We start from the raw sequence: 5,349 nt of genomic DNA on the forward strand, positions 1-5,349 counted from the left end.
GACTCTTCAACCCCTCCAGGGATCCCGGGGACTCCCCCCTGCCCTGGGCAGCCCATTCCAACGCCCAACAGCCCCTTCTGCACAGAAATCCTTCCTCAGAGCCAGCCTGACCCTGCCCTGGGCAGCTTGAGGCCATTCCCTCGGGGCCTGGCGCTGGGGCCTTGGCTCCAGAGACTCATCCCCCCTCTCTGCCCCCTCCTGGCAGGGAGTTGCCAAGGGCCAGGAGGTCTCCCCTCAGCCTCCTCTTCTCCAGACTGAACCCCCCCAGTTCCCCCAGCCGCTCCCCAGCAGACCTGTGCTCCAGACCCTGCCCCAGCTCCGTTGCCCTTCTCTGCCCACGCTGGAGTCATTCAATGGCCTTTTTGGGGTGAGGGGCCCAGAACTGAACCCCCTCAGCGAGGGGCGGCCTCCCCAGTGCCGAGCACGGGGGTGAAATCACACTTTCACCACGCTCCTGCCTGCCGTGTTGGTGCTGGCAAGTCTCACATTGCAGTAAAGGACTTTTTTTTCCCTACTTGCTTTCAGGAAAACTCCTCAAGGTGTGGATGGCGACTTATTCTGGGACCTGGAGGGTCTCAAATGGGTCACCACCGCCGTGCGTGCTGGGGTGGAATGGCAGCTGGGAAGGTGAGAGCACCCTCATTCCTGGGGCTCCAGGAGAAGCCAGCGGTCAGGAAAAGCTGCTGGAGAGCAGGAATGCAGAGAGGGGACATGTGCGAGGACGGTCTGGCTGGTGGAGGCATCTTGTGGCTTCCAGCGCTGGGGCGGGGGGGCTCAGTACCAGCCCATCCCCTTCCGCCGGGATGCGAGTCACGGTGGGAGCTGGGCACCAGAAGGCAGTGCCAGCATAGGGAAGTGTCCACCAATTTCTGACGCCAGCCTCCTACAAAAGGTGATTTTTACCAATCCCTCTTCACAGAATTTTTGCAATGACTTAGTAGGAAAAGAAAAAAAAAGAAAAAAAAAAAAGACTTCCTTTTAAAGCAAAAGCAACCCTTCATTTGATGTCAATTCCTCTTCTTAGCTCAATCCTCGAAACAAGCGTGGGGTTAAGTGCTAAAAATACCCCTTCCCCTTCCGTGTCAGGGTCCCTCTTGGGGAAGGAGGAGGGCAGAAGGGGATTCCCAGCCCAGGAGAAAGGCTTCCCTTCCCCAGCCTGCCCGCGCTGGAGAGCCGCCACGGGGAGAAAGTGCAGCCGCGCTGCCGGGGCTTCATCTGCAGGTGCTGAGCAGAGGGAAAGACCAGAGGGAAGCAAGTGAGGAGCAGGGAGGAACACTGGAAAACCTCAGCCCCGACTGCCTGGCTGCCCTGAGGACACAGCCAAGGGGGCAAAGCTCAAGCAGGAGCTCGCAGGAGGTCAAGGAGAAGACCTGCTGCTGGGTCGGGGCTTGCCTGCCCAGAGTATGCTCCTGCGATTAAGCTAATTAGTGGAGGAACATCAAACAGTGGTCCTGGATGGCCAGAAGTTTGTATCCCCCACTCCTGGGACTCAGACTGGGGCCCAAGCAAACACCCATGAGTGGTTTGTGACCTGTGTAAGCACACAGGGACCCCTCCCTGTGTCCTGTCCCAGCTTGCAACAGCTTGTGGCTTCCAGGCTCATGCAAGGACCCTCCAGGGGTTCCCCAGCCATCGAAGTGCTCCGTGTCCCCTCAAGCCCCCGCTGACCTCAGTGCTCCCTGCCCCACGCCTACCTACCCACTGACTGCGTGAGGAGCCACATCCTTTTCCCTGGGAGGCCGTGACAGGGCTGTGGTGACGCAGGTGGCGGTGGCACGCTGTGATGTGGCCCTGACGTCTTGGCCAGAAGGCAGCTCCTGCTCCGTGGCCACATCCCAGAGGCTGTGGGGGAGATCCCTGCTGCCAGCGGGCGCCTGGGAGCGTCCTGTCCCTCCGGAGGCTGGGGATGCTGGCGAGGGTCACCCTGGGCGCCAGGTGTCCATCCTGCTGCCGAGGGCTGCTTTCCTTTAGCGAAACCACCCTCCTTCCTCTTTCTGATGTTGCGGTGGAGTCAGTGACCTCACCGCAGGATGGGTACGGAGAAGCGGGTTGGGGCTGGCTGCAAGGATTTGCTCCTGCCAGCTGATCTCCTCCGCAGGCGCTTACGCACGGTGCTGCCTCCCAGCTTCACCCGCCCCCCCCGCGGGCTTCCAGTGCCCCAAAGCTGGGACCAGGAGCCGTGGGGCTGCCCAGTTTGGGGGGTTTGAACTGTAAGACGACCGAGAGGCACCTGGTGATGCTTCACGTGCTGCTGGGACCAGGGGTGCGCACACCGAGGCAGCACAGCCTGTCCGCAGGGCCCCAACATCTGTCAGCAGCCGGACCCCCAACCCAGCAGCCCAGGCTAGCGATGCTGCAGAAGGCAGCACAGGACTTGGTGAGGAGATGTTGGGAGCTGCGTTCCCCATCTGCTCCCTGCCAGAGTCTCTTCTGGCTGAAGGTCTGTGTGCTGGAGAGCCAGGGGCAGGTCCCAGCCTGGCCGGAGCCACACCAGAGAGGAAGAAAGTGTCATGAATAACACGCCCGACCTCACTGACTAGGCTAGAAATAGCTGCCAGGGGAGTTTTGTTGAGTCACTCAGAAGAGGCTGTGGCCGTGGGTGATAATGGAAAGCAGTGGCCACACAGCCCTACAAACAGGAGGGACAGACGGGCTGATGTCCCTGAGCTGACATATGGGGACAAGCCACTGTCACCAACCTCCTGTCCCACCCCAAAGCCGCAGTGAAAATGCCACATTAACTAGAAGCACGTAAAAGGCTGCGGGGAGCCAGGCTACGGAAAGAGGGTGTGGTTTATGAGATCAGCCCCATTTGGGAACACATATTGCAGCAATATCAGCAATTTTTTTTTTTTTTAAAAAAATGATACTTTCCAGTGAACTTACCTGAGCTCTTCGGTTGGGTGAAACCCAGGCAGGAGCTCCTAGGCAGAGGGAGGAACAGAGTGTTCTCTGCTAGGATGGTTTCACACCTTGCAACAGCCTAAAGCACGTTATCTCGTAACGGAGTTGGGGGGATTTAGGGTAATCTAGGCTCTGTCTAAACCCAGAGGATGAGGAGGGCTCTCCCCACTCTGCCAGGCAGGGGCAGGTTGAGGAGCGATACCTGCCAGCCAGCGACCAGGGAATTCTTCAGCTCTTGAAGCAGATGAAGGCTCTCGTCTCCATGGAGAGAAAGGGAAAAAGGAAAAAAAAAACCAACCCCAAACCAAGCCAAGCGCACTCAAATTCAAGTTAGTTGCAGACAAGGTAATTTCCGCATGAGTTAGCAGAACAGCTAGTTGGAATTTTTGATAAGATCCATTTCTCTTTGAAAATGCAGACCCGGTGATATGTGCAGGCTTTTCACTGGAAAGAATGAGTTTTGCTGGATTTCGCAGCGAGTTCTCTAGAAAATGTGCAAACGGTCACAACATTTTAACCACCGCTGCTATTTTTTTCAGGCCAAGACTTACACTCCTACTGCCTTGCAGCTTGACATGAAGACGCAACAGTTTTGGCATCATCACTTTGAACTTTGATATTTGACAGATCTTTTACCCTTACTTTGGATCAAGGAAAAGCCTGAGGTGCCGAGACACCCCTGGATGAGGAAAGTGTTTCCCCTAAACCGCGGGCAGCTCAGGCCGAGGAGCAACGCGAACCATCGGACATACCCCTCCTGCTCAGTACTGCAGCCACGTTTCTCATGACCTAGTGGGTAATTCGTGCCGGTTTCTGCTGATGTGAACGTGGTTCGTGGGGCAGGGTCACACCTGGGGGCTCGCCCCCTGCCAGCTCCTGGCAAGCTGAAAGCCCGTCGCTTTTCCTATCGCTGGAGAAAGGGACGTTACCCTCGGCACTGATGTGGATTCCGTTCTTGTAGTACCCGTGAGACCACAACCTGGAATCCTGATTTTCTTTGAATCGGAAAAGCACACGGACATCGATAAAAATAATAACGCAACACGGCACTTCCCTGGCTCAGTTTCTGTACCTTCACAACTCTTCCTTGGCCTTGAGGGTTCTCCAGGCCTTCTTGTCCCTTAGCAAGGCCAGCATCCATCTTCCACCCTTCCTACCCTAAGCTTTACGTGTCTTTGGGAGCCTTCCCTGCAGGTTAAAACCAGCACCAGCATCCTTTCTCCTATTTTTAGCGCATGCTTTAGCAGTTGCTCTAATCCCTGGACAAAACTTGGGGTGTCGGCAGCCAGTTGTCCCCAGATGCCGCTGTCTTTGTGTGGGTCAACCGCCAGCTGCTGGGGACATGACACTGGTGTCAACAGCACTGGATAAACACAGCGGGGAGCATCCCCTGTGCATGGTGTCCCCGAGCACCCGGTGTCCCCGCCGGTCACCCCGCTCTGGGTGGCTGCACGGCCCCAGCCCCCCACTAACCCTCACGTGAGGAAGACACTGGTGGGAGCCGGTGAAGAAGCAGCACAAAGGGCAGGACATCTTAGGGCAACATGCACGGAAAGTACAGCCTGGGAGGGGGTTTAAATGAGGAACAGAGGCCACACAAAATGTACCAGAAACAGCCACCAAAGGCAACAGCAGCACTTCGGGCTCCAGCCAGGCAGCCCCTAAGAGCGTCCCTGGAACGTCACCGGGGCAGGGGAAGGAGGCTGGCACGGCTTTAGGGACGGGCCAAAGCTGGGCTGAGCTCGCCCACCTGCTCATGGCACTTCATGGGCACGTAGGAAAGCCCGTCCCTGCCCCAGGGAGGCACCGAGGAGAGGGGACCCTCCTGAGGGGAAGCACAGGAGAGAGCAGGGTGGGCATGGCAGCTCCTAGCGCTTCATGCCCAGAGCCCAGCGGGCTGTGTCCCCCCAGGGATACTGGCTGGAGCGGGGAGCACTGGGATGGGAGAGGATGAGGGCTCGCCGTGACGGTGGGGGGGCGGCTGGCACGCACCGGGACTTTGGCAAAGGAGAGGGACACGGGAGCAGGAGCAAAAAGGGGAAGGGTGTGCGTGGAAGCAGGAGATGAGGCAAACAGCCGCCCTCGAGCAGGAGGTTGGGTTTTCACCAGCAGCACGGGCTGCCCGCTCGTCCCAAAGGTCCCTGCAGGGTGGTGACACACAGCGCCAGGCTCCCCCCACAACACCCTGGGCACCAGCGTGGCCGGTCGCTCGCTGTGACAAGGCACAGAGCGTCAGATCAAAGGGAAACTGAGGCGGGGATGGAGACGTGGGGCCATCAAAGGCACTGGGGGTCCCTCGAGGGACCTGGATGCCTGTCACAGGCCGGGAAGCCGCAGCCCCAGCAGCAATGCAGGCAGCAGGGGGAAGGCGTATGTTTTACAGCAAAAATGCCCTTTGCTTCACAGTAAAACCACGATAAGCTTGAAAGAAAAAAAAAAAAAAAA

Source organism: Athene cunicularia, assembly GCF_003259725.1.
Source record: "Athene cunicularia isolate RWA chromosome 4 unlocalized genomic scaffold, athCun1 chr4_part3, whole genome shotgun sequence".
NCBI lineage: Eukaryota > Metazoa > Chordata > Aves > Strigiformes > Strigidae > Athene > Athene cunicularia.